This window comes from Canis lupus, chromosome 10 (genome assembly GCF_003254725.2).
Source record: "Canis lupus dingo isolate Sandy chromosome 10, ASM325472v2, whole genome shotgun sequence".
In the NCBI taxonomy this organism is placed as follows: Eukaryota; Metazoa; Chordata; class Mammalia; order Carnivora; family Canidae; genus Canis; species Canis lupus.
Genome location: NC_064252.1, coordinates 56,973,530 through 56,987,570, shown reverse-complemented (window position 1 = coordinate 56,987,570; position 14,041 = coordinate 56,973,530). Strand labels below are relative to the sequence as shown.

General features: G+C 48.8%; 1 long non-coding RNA gene across 2 annotated transcripts; it reads right to left on the bottom strand.

The window, feature by feature from the left end:
• Window positions 1-761: 761 nt before the first annotated feature.
• LOC112675597 (uncharacterized) lies at window positions 762-5,610 on the bottom strand. 2 transcript variants are annotated; one of them, XR_003145939.3, is made up of 4 exons: window positions 5,425-5,610; window positions 3,084-3,261; window positions 1,737-1,902; window positions 762-1,155 (listed from the first exon to the last, which is right to left on the bottom strand). It is a non-coding gene; the product is annotated as an uncharacterized LOC112675597 (long non-coding RNA). The 2 variants fall into 2 exon arrangements; XR_003145942.3 differs by having other exon boundaries at window positions 5,435-5,610.
• Between the last annotated feature and the right edge of the window lie 8,431 nt (window positions 5,611-14,041).

The window sequence follows — 14,041 nt, the reverse complement described above, 5'->3', positions numbered from 1 at the left end:
TTCTAAAAGAGGGGATCCCTGGGTGGCTCAGCGGTTTGGCGCCTGCCTTTGGCCCAGGGCATGATCCTGGATCATGATCCTGGATCTTGATCATAAGATTTTGCTGGTTTGCCTTTTTGCAAATTCATTTATTAGGTCATCAAAAGTTATACTTTCAGCAACTTCATTTTCAATTGATATAATTGGAAGTGAAATTAGTCATTCTTGGCAAATGCAAGATCTCAAATGATTTTTGATAATTGTTATTTTTGAGAAGGATCTCTCTGTTGGTGCAATGGTTCCTGGAAATGTTAGGTATATTTTAGAGGCTGAAACAACATTGGGGTAAATTTCTGGTAAAGTATTTCAAAATAAAAATGTTAGTACGTCTAGAGCTGATGATGAGCTTCATGTAAGTCTGAATTTAATTTTAAAAATAAATTTATCCAATGGCAGTTTAATGTTTCCTCTGGCATTTCCTGTAACTTGTAGAGATTGTACAAGAAATTGAAAGCAGTTTCATAATTAGTGTATAATTAAACATGCTTATGTATGCCTTTGTTGCTTTATCTTCCATTATAAGAAAAATTAGTTTTAAATCATCTCTTATTAATAATTGATTTATCTCAAGCTTCAAAGGAAAATAATGTCCTTTCTGTTGAAAGTAATGGTCTTTAAAATTTATTTTCTATTTCTCAGCTTGTGGATATTTGCTTTGTGGCACTGTGAAAGTTTTTAAAACTAGAGCTTCTAAACTCTTTAAAGGATTCAAATAGCTCTCTGACAGGTTTTATTACAACGTCCGTGCGCACCATTTCATTTTGTGGTAATTTACTGACAGTTTTGAGGCCTGGCAGCCCTGGTTCTCCAACTGGAGAGTCAGAATGTGTGCAGGTGCTGCAGGGATGGGCTCTGGGGATGGCTGGGCACACCGGCCCCCCACTGCTGCCCTGGCTCTGCTTCTGGCGGGGGGGGCTCTCTGTCCTTGGGGGCTGCAGCTGCTACTGCTGCCGTGGGTGCTTCTTCCACGAGCACAGCTGGTTTCAGAGCTGGGCCTGGCTGTGCCTTCAGCACACGCCTGAAGCTCTGCTCACCGGCCTGAAGGCAATGTGTGTGCGCGCGGGGGCCAGCGTACCTCCTTTGCTCACGCGTGCTTTGTCGTCTCATCAGACTTTGCTTGCAAAACAGAAATTCAAAAAAAAAAAAATGTCATCTGAAATTTCAGGGTAGTGGCTACGGAGCATTAAACCAAATCTAGGGGATCCCTGGGTGGCTCAGTGGTTTAGTGCCGGCCTTCAGCCCAGGGCATGATCCTAGAGACCTGGGATCGACTCCCTGCATGGAGCCTGCTTCTCCCTCTGCCTGTGTCTCTGCCTCTCTCTCTGACTCTCATGAATAAATAAAGAAATAAAATCTTAAAAAAAAAAAAAAAAAAAAAAGAATTTCTTCTGAAAAGAAAAAAAAAAAAAACAAATCTGGGAGTTGGACTCTGGGCCTGCACAGAGTGTACGCCTGTGGGGTCAGCCCCGATTTGGGGTGTGTGTGCAAACTTTGGCGGGGAGCAGTGGCATCTTTGCGCCGTGAGCCAGAAGCACTCTGAGCCAAGGGTCCCATAACAATCAGGACCGTGCTCTACGAAGGAAAACCCCGTGTGTCCCCAGTTGTAAAGTAGGTACATCACACTGATAAACAGCTTGAAGGGCTTATTTTTCCCAGGGTAGAGAGGAAGCCATTACTCAGTGCCTCGTGCTACTTACTTCCCCCACCTCGGCCACCAGTCTGGTGACCTGGGCCAGCGAGAGGTCAGCTGAGCACCGGGGGTGACCACTAGTGCTTCAAGGTCATCACAGCCCCTCATCCTCTCGTGGTGCTGGAGTGCGGGGAGATGGCCTCAGCTATGCCAGCCAAGAAGGAGAATGTTCCCTGGATGGAGAAACAGGAGACAGGGAAGCAGACCTGGTCTTTTGTCCAGGCCAGATGATTGGCCTTGTTACAGCCCTACCACAAGTGTTTTCTTCAGGGTGACACACGAATTCTCCGAGGATGATTTTTGGCTGGAGGCATGGTCTCCGGGTCATGGGATCTAGCCCCACATCAGGCTCGGTGCTGGGCATAGAGGCTGTTTGGGATCTCTCTTCCCCTCCCCCCAGCACTCCTCCACCCCCAACTCCCATGCACAGGGGCTCATGCTCTATCTCTAAAAAAAAAAAAAAAAGTTTTAAGGTTTCACTTTTCATTTCTAGATGTTTAATCCATCTAGAATTTGCTTCGGTGTGTAGTAAAGTAGGAATTGAATTTATTTTCTATTTGGAACACCAAAAATCCTGACACCATATTTTTTTTAAAAGATTGTATTTATTTATTCATGAGAGACACAGAAGGTGGGGGCAGAGACACAGGCAGAGGGAGAAGTAGGCTCTCTGCAGGGAGCCTGATATGGGACTCGATCCTAGGACCCAGGATCACACCCTGACCCAAAGGCAGGTGCTCAACTACTGAGCCACCCAGGTGCCCCTCAACACCATTTTTTGATGTTCTTCTTTTCCCAGCTAATTTATCATTCTATCATTTATTTACTGAATATTTATTGAGGTTATCCTATGTTCCAGGCACTGTTTTGGACATTGGAAAACAGAAAAAACAGGAAAAACAAAACAAAACACCTTTGTCCTCAAGAAGCAATGGATGGCAAAGAAAGTAGCCTGTGTGTCAGGTAGTGATAGCAATTATGAAGAAAAATAAAGCAGGTAAGGAGGACAAGGATTGTGGAGGGTGGCCAGGGAAGGTGTCGCTTACAAACAGGCAAGGTGACATTGGAGCAGAAACTCAAAGGAAGTGGGAGAGTGAGGATGTAGATATATGGGGAAGAAAGTTCTAGGAAGAGAGAATGCTCAATACAAAGGCCCTGAGGAGGGAGTGTGCTTGGCGTGTTCAAGAAAACCAGCGAGGAGACAAACGACTGAAGCAGAATGAGCCAGAAGAAGAAGAAGTCTGACAAATAATGAGGAGCTGGATCTTGTGGGCCATTGCTAGAATTTTGGCTTTTAGTCTTAGGGAGCTGGGGAAAGGGCAGGGTTTTGAAGAGAAGACATCATCTGACTTACGTTTTAAAAGCTTCACCCTGGCTGCTGTGCTCGGGAAGCCCATGAAACTTCTCATCTCTTCACTTTTTCTACTTGGGGTTGAAGGTGTCTACTTCATTCTCTTAGTTGATACGAGGCTGCTTATCTGATGCCATAAGGGGCTGGGCCTTCTTGGGGGAGAGGCCTGGGGTGATTATTGCTGTCAGGAGGAAGAGTAAGAATAATGGCAGATGATGATAGCATGCTGATTATAATGACTTCAGTGGATAAAGGGATCTGTCATGCTTCCCAGAGAAATCTGGGTTCTTTGGTTGGTGTTTCTATGATTATTATTATTTATTCCCAAAGCTTTATGTTCAAGAGGCTGATAATGAAATAGAACACACACCAGATGGGTAGATATTAGCTAAAAGTTTAATTAGCTGAAGATAGAGAAAAAGTAGGGATGGCCATTGGGCTGACCTCCCTTGAGACCCCAATAGTTTGTCTCTTAGTAGTTTCCCTATTAAGGCGATTCCTGTGTTGAGTCCCCTACTATTATGCTCTGATTCCTTCAGCTATGTTACAACATTCATCACATAACAACCAGTTTAATAGCAGGTGATTTCTTCCAGACAGTCAACCCCATGGAGGCAGGGATTGGGACTGTCTCCTTCACTGCTCTATTCCCAGGTCCGTGCATCTGCCAGAGTAGGTGCTCAAGTAAGTATCTGGTGCTGAATAAAGAACATTCTCACATGGAGCTATCGTGTGGGATTCGCAGCCAGTTCTGGGTTCTTGGGTTCAGTCTGGTGGACAAGGCATTGGGTGCTGCAGTTTGCTATTGGGAGTCTCTGGTTGGTTAGGATTTTCCCAGCTGTCCTGGGGGAGGGGGGCTCCTGGGTTTCCTTGTGGGTTGAGTCCTCGCCGAGTGGAGACCCCGCGGACCTCCGCAGTTGGACGCAGGGTCTGGAGCCGCCGTTGCCTGCAGCTACGTGGGTGTGATGTGGGGCCCGAGTCTGTCTGCATCTCTGCGCCAGGCTGCTGACAATAAACAAGCTTCCTCCCGGCAGCTGTTGACAGTCGCCTCCCACACGGCCCAGTGCGCCCTGCCCGGAGGTGGCATGACTCCCTCCCAATTGCTCTAATAATAACACTATATTCTTAGCCAGAGCTCCAGGGCTTCACTCAGACGTTTTTCACTGGTTTTAGAACAGGAGTCAGAGGAGCATAGAAACACCGAAAAACTCATCTGGACATTTATTTAACCACCTCCAAGTTAGTCTGTTCAGGTCCCAGTTTTCAGATTTGCCCTGCTGCTGGTGGTCTGGCAGCTGGGGGGCGGAGGGGGGAGGGGGAGTGGAGGGGGCGTGGAAGGAATGGGGGAGGGGGAGTGGAGGGGGGTGGAAGGGATGGGGAGGGGTGGGGGGGAGGGGGAAGGGGAGTGGAGGGGGTGTGGAAGGAATGGGGGAGGGGGTGGAAGGGGATGGAAGGGATGGGGTGGGGGTGGGGGAGAGGAGGGGGTGGAAGGGATGGGGTGGGGGGAGAGGGAGTGGAGGAGAGTGGAAGGGATGGGGAGGGGGGTAGAAGGGATGGGGAGGGGTGTAGGGGGAGGGGGAATGGGAGTGGAGGGGGTGTGGAAGGAATGGGGGAGGGGGTGGAAGGGATGGGGTGGGGGAGGGGGAGTAGAGGGGAATGGAAGGGATGGGGTGGAGGGGTAGGGGAGAGGAAGGGGTAGAAGGGATGGGGTGGAAGGGATGGGGTGGGGAGGGGGAGTAGAGGGGGTGGAAGGGATGGGGGTGGAGGGGTAGGGGAGAGGAAGGGGTAGAAGGGATGGGGTGGAAGGGATGGGGTGGGGGAGTAGAGGGGGGTGGAAGGGATGGGGTGGAGGGGTAGGGGAGAGGAAGGGGTAGAAGGGATGGGGTGGAAGGGATGGGGTGGGGGGTGGAGGGGGAGTGGAAGGGATAGGGTTGGGGGAGGTGGAGTGGAAGGAATGGGAGTGGGGGAGGGGGTGGAGAGGGGTGGAAGGGATGGGGGTGGGGTGGAGGGAGGTGGAAGGGATGGGAGCATGGGGTGGTGGGGGGTGGGCCGGCAGAGCGGCTGGATGGGGGGGCCCTCCGTCCCCTGGGTTTGCTACCCCCCAGCCTCGGGGCCTGTGCGGCTCCGCCCTCCGCAGGTGCAGTGGGAGCCCCTCCCACTGTGAGGACTGTGTGTGCCCCGGGGGCCCAGAGCCGGGGAGATGAGATGGGGCCATCCAGAGCCTGACCCCGCGCCCCTGCATCCTTAGGGGGCGTCCACCGGTCGGTCTCTGCTCAGCAGCGCAGTGAGGCGGGAGGCCCCGTGCTCGTGGCCTGCACCTCCTGGGAGGCCCCGGGGGACCTACCGACACTGACCCTCGTTGGTTGGGGTTTTCTGCTCCCCTAATACTCGCACAATCTTGACTCCCGCTCGGCGGGGTTGTCGCTGCCCCGAGGACACGGCCTTATGCTGGAGCCAGGACTGCGCGAGGTGCCGGGCGAAGTGCCCCCTAAACCCGGGCGTTATAGGATGTCCTCGCGCCTTGAGGCCTGTGCCCCCGGCCCGCAGGCCTGTGTTCCTCTGTTCCCCAGCTCGGGGTGAGCCAGGCGGCGCGCGGGCATCCGCCTTCTGTTCTTAAATACACTCCAGGCTGTGCACGAAGCTATTCAGGTGGATTCATTGAAGCCTGCAGCTCTGGCCCACCCATGTGTGGAGTGTAAGAAATAGTGAAAAGGGCCATAAGGGAAGGAGGGGAAACTGAGAGGGGGGAAAATTAGAGACGAAGACAAACCAGGAGAGACTCCTCACTCTGGGAAACAAAGGGTTGCAGAAGGGGAGGTGGGTGTGGGGATAGGGTGACTGGGTGACAGTTACTAAGGAGGGCGCTGGATGGGACGAGCACTGGGTGGTGTACTAGATGTTGGCACATTGAATTTGAATTTAAATTTAAATAAGAAACCTGCGGCTTCCCTGCCCTTAAGAAGTTTGTTGTGTCCACCATCAGCCTGGACCTGCTGGCTGTGTTACTGCTCTGCGGGGAGACACGGACGGTAGCCCCCAGCGTGGAAACTGAATCTTGTTATTGGAAAACTGCAGAAAACTTGACCATGACTCACCAAGAATGCATTTTGATAAATAAGTGAACAGCATTGCAAAAAATAGGTCATGGCTCTCTTAGGGAACCCAAAAAACCCACAAGGATTCTCTGCAGGTATTGTAAGTGGGGTGTCCGTCAGCCTCCTGCCTGCCCTCCCCTTCCTTTGTGTTTCTTTCCCCTGCTGCTGTGACAGCTCGGGAAGGAGCCCGGGGCAGCTCTCCCCTGAATCCTTCCCTGTGACATCTCCTCTCTGCCTTCTCCCTACACAGATCAGCCTCACTAGCACCTCAGCTTCTAATTTTAGCTTCTATTTTGCATTTTGTGTAGCATAAGGAAATATAATGCAGAGTTTAGGCACGGAGCAGTCAGGCTGTTTTCTTGCTCACAAATTGGCAGCGATCCATATTTGATGGCTGAAGGCTGACAGCAGTCAGGAAAACAGGGAATAACAAAATGGTTGTGCCTCTATCTGCTTTGGAGAACATTGTCTTAAGGATCCCATGAGCTAGAACCTTTTCATCCTTTTACCTCTGCATGGATGGCTGGTTGCATGACTTCAGAAACCACAACACTAGCTCCTGGTTTTGTAAAAGATCAAAATGACACAGATAATTGATTATGTTCAAAGTGTGTGTGTGTGTGTGTGTATTTGGGGGGCAAGGAGGATTATTTCACATAAAAATACTTAGAGGGGTGCCTAGATGGTTCAGTCGGTTAAGCTTTCAATTTTTGATTTCGGTTCAGGTCATCATCTCAGGGTTGTGAGATCGAGCTCCAAGTTGGGCTCCATGCTCAGCAGGGAGTCTGCTTGAGATTCTTACCCTCTGTCCTTCCCCCACTCATGCTTTCTCTCTTTTTCTCAAATATTTTTTAAGAATGCTTAAATTCAGTGATCTGTCAAGACTAAAAGGTAGATAGGTCTGAATTAGCCAACAGCTAGAGGACTGTATCTTGTATCCTATATTGTATGGACTGTTTCCTTGGTGTCTTTTAAAGGACAGGGCAAACTTTCAGGAACAGACAAGATCAGTGCTACTCTGAGAGCCCCTTAGGGATTCAGGATCTTGGGGCTCAGACTCTGTACCTACTGAATCCTAATCTCTGGAGGATGGGGTCCAGGAATCTGTTTTGTCAGATTCTCTAGATGGCTATTATACATGTAAAACTTTAAAAATCACTGAGCTTGATGATACCTCAAGGTCTTGTTTATCCAATGAAGACTTATTTAGTTCCTAAAGCTTTTTAAATGTCTTCTCAAGTAGGGTTCCTGCAAATTCTTTTAGTGAAGCCAAACAAAACCCAAGCTTTGTTATTGTGAAGTATAGCACACAGAAAAGTGTGGAGATGAATTATATGAAGGGAACCCTAGAAAACGAAATGAATTATAATAAAAGTAAGCCTGTGTGATTTCCACCCAGGTCAAGAAATAGAACCTGCCAGAACCCTAGGAGCCCATTTCCCAAAGGAATTCCAACCCCTTTTTCTACCCAAAGGTAACCACTCTCGTGACTTTTGTGGTAATCACTACCTTTCTTTCCTTTACATTTTTACAATCTAAAAATACATCCCTAAATAGCACAAGGTAGTCTTGCCTGTTTTTGACCTTTATCTAAATGGAATCACAAAGTACACATTCCTGGTGTCTGGTTTCTTTTGCTCAACATTTTGTCTGCAAGATTTCATTAAGCTTTCAATACAACAATTCTTGTCCTTTGTACAGCCGCAATGCCCTTTCATTGTTTTGGATCCATAGTGACACTTCAGGGAAGCACAGATTTTCCTTCAAAATTGCAGCAAATTAAAATTAATTTAGCTAATAAGAATTTCATGGTGCTCTTGAGCCAACCATTGATTCCCAGGACATGCTGAATGAAGACTCGGAATTGTCGCCACAGGGCTCCAACTGTGTTCTCTGTGGCAGGGAGGGGACTGAGGAGATGGTCGGGAGGTGGCATCTCACTAAAGGAAATGCTCAGATTCTGAGCTCCCAGGGGGCCTCAACACCCACTATTCAACCAGTGTGCGGTATTGGATCGGGTATGGGATGACCCAGGGCTGTTTCAAAGCAACACACATTTGTCCTCGTGGTAATTTCACTCAGGTTTTCTGATCTAGCACACAAACAGCAACTGTGCATAAAGCACATGCTAGAAAGTGTGGAAGAGACCTGACCTCTAAGGCACTGCTACTGTTCCCAGACTCTTGTCCCCCACAGAGGTTAGGAGCACAGCCTTTTGAGTCGCACCAAACTGGGTTCTGGCGTTGGCTCTGCTGTTTACCAACTATATGACCTGAAGCTTATTTCCTATCTTAAAAGTGAAGATTATAATAATAGTACATACCTCATGGTGCTTTTTTCTCTTCTATCTTGATGATTAATTAAGAAATGCTTGAAAAATGCTTAACATAGCATCTGGCTAATAATAATTTCAGCTAACAGCAAATGCTTTCAACGCGCCAAGTTCTGTAAGCCTGTATGATTGGTTCTGTTGTTACCCTCACTTTCGAATGAGGGAACAGAGGTGCAGAGAGGTTAAGGAACCTGCCCAGGATCCCATGGCTGGTATGTGGTGGAATTAGTCTGACACCAAAGTCTGTGTTCTAAACCACTCTGTGTATGGCTCTGTGTGTGTGTACATATTTTTTACCTTCGTTTTATGTCTCGGTTTTGGTATTGTTGGTGTGTTTCTCTCATGATCTGTTTCACACCTCTCACGTGCCTTCTAGCACAGCCAGGGTCCTACCAGCTGCCCATCCCAGATCAGTCTGGGACAACAAGTGGGACTGGCTTTGGAATTTGAGGATGGTTCTGTCTGCTTGTTACATGATGCTCTTTTTCGTTCGTCCTTTGCAACAGAAGCTGGTGACAACAATGGTAGTCATGTTAGATGCATACCAGAGGGTCTTAGCTGTCACTTTATGGAACACTGGCTTGCTCCAAAGTGTCATGCCTCACTGAATTAGGATTCTATAGCAGTGAGCAGTCAAAATGGTTCAAAGGTTGGAAAATGATCTAGAAAAGGCGGCTTAAAGGAATTGGCAGTCATTTGGCAGTGACGTATTAGGGACTGTAACTGAAGAGTTTCCTCAGCCCACATGTGGTAAAAGCAGCAGCATCACATAGAAAGGGAAGAGCTTGATGGGCTGTTTTCCTTCTATTGGTGACAAAGACTAAGCCCCCTGGAGTGAAATGTTGAGGGGCTATTGGGAAGAGACTCTGCTTTCTGGGCAGTAACCTCGGCAACTTTAGACTGGGGGGGGGGCACCTCCCTTCTTTTTTCTGCAGTTTTGTGATAAGGACATCTCCTTTTTATTCTCACGTTGTTAAAGACCTTCTGTAGGATGGTAAGCAGAATCACAGCCCCCCAAAGATGCCCACATCCCAACCCCTGGAACCTGCTGATGTAGGTGGGCCCGCAAGGGCTCTTCTAAGACAAGAGGGAGGTGGGAGGGTCCATTTCAGAGAGATGCCATGTGAGAAACACTGCCAGCCAGTGCTGGCTTTGAAGACGAAGGAAGAGGACCACGAATCAAGGAATGTGGGCGCCTCTGGAAGTTGGAAAAGACAAGTAAATTGGTTGTCCTCTAGAGCTCCAGAAAGAAAAGCAGGCCTGCTGACACCTCAAGATGTGTGCCAGACTTCTGACCTATAGAGCTATAAGGATAATTTATGTTGTTTTAAGCTACTTAGGATTGTTGTAATTTGTTACAGAAGCTGTAGAAAACTAATACACACGACTAACCTGTGTGGCGAGAATATAATGTGGTAGATTGAGCTGGGGAGGAGGGGAAATTTTAAATATCCCCCCGCCCCCCAGCCGGGCTTCTGTATCCCAAGTTCACGAGACTGGCAAGCCCAGATGTACGTGTTAGTGTGGCATGAACAGGAGTGACAGTGGACAAGTACCTCAGGTTGTGAAGCTGTCTTCAAAGCTGCTTGTCAGATGCTGCACCCTAATGTCCCCTGGGATCGAGAGGAGGAGGTACACAGGGACTGTCAGCCCTCACACTGTCACCCCCTCACCCCCAGAGCCCCTGCAGCCAGAGAGGCTTCAGAGGAGAATGCAGCAGGACCACTTTTCAAAGGCAGCATGGGTGGGTAGGCCAACTTTCTATGCCTCTCTGGAGTCTCCTTAAGCAATTGTGACCTGGACTTTGGAGCCTCCTTGTCCCCTTCTAGCGCCAGCCCCTGCTTGGAGAAGTGTTTTTTTCCTTGTGCTGACTCATGTCTCAGACTGCAAAGCGGAGCTGCAGACTAATTCACAGAAGCAGGGGGAAGAACCAACCAGCATCATCACAAAAGAAGCACCAAGTCCCAGACGACCAAGTGACATCACAAAATGTTCTAACTGTGCCTGTCTTACTATAGATTGATGTAAAGACAGGTCATTCTAAACTGCAGGCTGGAAAAGTCTACATTTTTCTATAAACTTGTATATTTAACGTTTTAAACAACAACAACAACAAAAAGAAACTTTCAACCAGAACAGAGAAAATACGATTTCCCTGAGCAAGTTTGTGAGGCCATTTCAGGGGCCATGGGCTGAGCATAGACATGTGTCTTTTCCAACCTGGCTTAGCTCCTTAGGGCCTAGAATCAAAAGTACTTGATTTTCTAGTTTTGGCCGGAGAGCAATGGCCAAGAGCATTCCTAGGGGTTCGTCCATTTGGCTCCAGACTTAGGCCGGAGGCTCCTTGGCCATCTGATCCACCCACGTTCCCCAACCACTGTGGACTGGGGGTCCCCTCTCCTTCCCCTTCCAATGAAGGTAGTAGGTACTCCTACAACTCTCAGCTGGGGTAGGGGGCAGTATGGGTGATGAAGCAAGGCTGATGAGCCAGTTTACCTATGCTGGTTCCCGGGTCCTACAAGTTGGGGTGCAAAGTCACCTGCTGAAAGGAAACCCAAAATGCTGTCCAAGTGCAATAAGGGCCACAGAGCAGCTGCCACTGCCACCCTGTCTCCTCCCCCCTTTGTAGGCTGATGGGAGCTTCCCAAGGGAGGGCTGAATAGTCAGGGATGCTAAGGTGGGGGAAGGTCACCCTAGCCTCACCTGAGGTCTGAGTCTGTAGTCAGCACTGATGGGGCTTGAGTTCGGTTCCATAGTGTCCCCAGACTATAGGAACCATGTTACTGGAGCTCTGAGGGATCTTTTTCTGTAGCTAAGCAATACTCCCCTGCCAGAGAAGAGAATGTACTTTCCCCCCATTCCCGGTTGGGTCCAGGCTGCTTCCCCAACTTCTAGAAGAAGCAGGGGGTTCTCTTGCTCACGAGCCTTTTTATTGTTCTAGTGACAGCACAGGACAAAGCCTTTCTCTCCCTGTCAGGTCACTGTCTTCCCCCTCCTCATGCCAGCCTTCGGGTTGCATCCGGGTCCTGGAATCCTGGTGTGGCCGGGCCTACTGTCTACCACCTTCCCCTGAGTTCCTGGATGCCTGTGTTGTTCTGACCACGGTTTTTCATTCTACGGTTTGTTCTCCAGAAACCAATTTCCCCATCTTCGTAGGTGCCAGACTTCCCACTTTCCCTTTTTTTGCTTTTAGCTGTTTCATTGCTCCACAAGCTCCAGTTGAGTGTTGGCAGAGTCATGAGCAGCTCTGCTGACTTCTCTGGCAGAGGAGAGCTTTGATTCATGGTTAAATGAGAGTTGGGGATTATCCTTGCTCCTTCAACCCATATTTACCCAGTTATAGAAATGCAGGCCCATCCCTGAAACTCCAGGGTTTATCCATTTGGAAATCTGTTTCCATGAGACAGCGCAAGCTGCAAGGCTGGGCCTGGAGCCAGTGGCAGCGTGGATGCAGTGAGCCACGGGGTCATGTTCCGGAAGAGCGTCCGAGGGCTGCTGCAGACACAGCCGAGGCAGCCTGGCTCCATGTTCACTGGGGCGGGGTGGGGGTGTGTGTGGGGGGGTGGGCAGTGCCTGGGGAGAGGCTACTCTATGAAAAGCTCAGAGGTCAGTTGGGGGGCTTCCTATCCCTTCCCCCGCATGCTTAGATTTAGGACCACACGGGTGTGGATAGTGCAGCTTCTCCAAAGCCAGTGGTGTTGAAGTGGTTAGGAGTCTGGACTCCTGGCTCCCTGGGTCTGGGCTCAAATCCTGCTTCATCACCAGCTGGCTTTAGTGAGTCTGAGTTGCTTCATCTGTCGAGTGAGGATTTCACTCTCTACCTTGCGGGAGGGCTATGGGGGTTGGTAAGGGAGGCGACCTATGTCAAGCATTTAGCAAATAATAAATTGCTTTGATTAGCAACAGTGTTTGTTGTCCTCACTGTCAAACATCATCAATACAGCCCAGTAGAGGCTGGTAAGGGGGGCTGGGACAGTGCTAAGCAAGCTCACCTGGGGAGCCTCTCAGGCCCAGCCTCTGAGCTCTTTGCAAGGCCAGGTGCGCTGTTCCTTGATTTCAGTAGCACTCAATTGGAAGGTACTGCTCCAGTGTTCACTTTCTTTTGATTGTCATCACTGGAGCAGGGGCCCCAGAGGCCCATTGCAATCAGCTGCCTCGGGTGGTTAAAGCAGTTTTTAGAGCTGAGCCTGCCCACAAAGCCGGCCTTCACGCTGAGTCATACTGCAGAGTCTAAGCCAGTCACCAAGACAAAAGGCAGGCAGCGGTCGGCTAGATGAATGGCCACGGTGTACAGAATATTTTTCAAGGGGATTTTAGTGCATGTTTCTGTTTAATGTGTCTGGAAGAAAGAAGGGTGGGGATGGCTGTTAACATTTATTAAACACTTACCACCCACCTGGCCTGACAGTTGGGCTTTAATTTTTTTTGAGCCCCACCCAAACTACCCAGTGGGGACTCCCCCCCTCCAACAGCCCCAGACACCCTCCAGAATGGGCCCTTGCAGGGAGCCTCGGACACCCAGCAGAGGGTGGGAGGTGGCCGTGAGGGGAAAGCTACTAGCGTGGTCCTGGATGGGGGGACAGTCCCCCCCTCCCTTCTCTCTACCCGCACACACACTCGAAGCAAAATGACGGGAACAAGAGGGAAAGCATTTATTTCTGCCTGAGATTGAGTGAGGTGTCACAAAAGGAAGTGACCCTGCAAAAGGACAATGCCAAGAGAACTGTTTTCCGTAGTTGCTATGGATATTGGTACCTGACTTCCACCATCCATTTGAGTCTAGGGTATGAGGATGCTGCTAAAAATGTCCTTCCCATTATCTCCCCCACTTACTTTTCTGTTTTAAAATCCTGGAAGGGTAAATTTAAGGTATAGTGACTTCCTGTGCACAAGTATTTCAATATTCTCTCAGAAATTATTGGAAAATAAAAAGCAACTTTGCAACTAGCAGATTTCCCATGGTTTGTAGGCAAGCCGGTAAAAAGAAAGGAAATGTACATTTTAAAAATAATCTGTATTTTTTCTGATTTGAGGTTGGCTCTCGATTTTATTGTGAACACATTTGGCATTTGTTTAAAGAATGAGGCAAATAAAGATCGAAATGGATATATATGTTTCTTAAGATGGATTAACATCGGTCTGCATTATTGATAAGCAATCAGGAAATGCTGTTTGGGACACTTGCTTTCTTTATCAGCAAGAATTTTTTCGAGTCTTTATTGGCTCTGATATGTCATAAGGTGTCCGTGATGTTCTGCTTCTTTTGGTATTATTGTAACCTTGGGTAGATATCTATCATAAGAAAATGGGAGGTGGGAAGGGATTCTGAGGAGTCATCTGGACTATCCTACTTCATTTATAGCAGCAATTGTACTTTCTTTTGAAAAAGATTTTGTTTTTTTTTAAGTAATCTCTACCCCCAGCATGGGGCTTGAACTCACAGCCCTGAGATCAAGAGTCATGTGCTCAACCGACTGAGCCAGCCAGGTGCCCCCACAATTGTACTTTCTACTGATGAGAGAGACCCTCTGAAA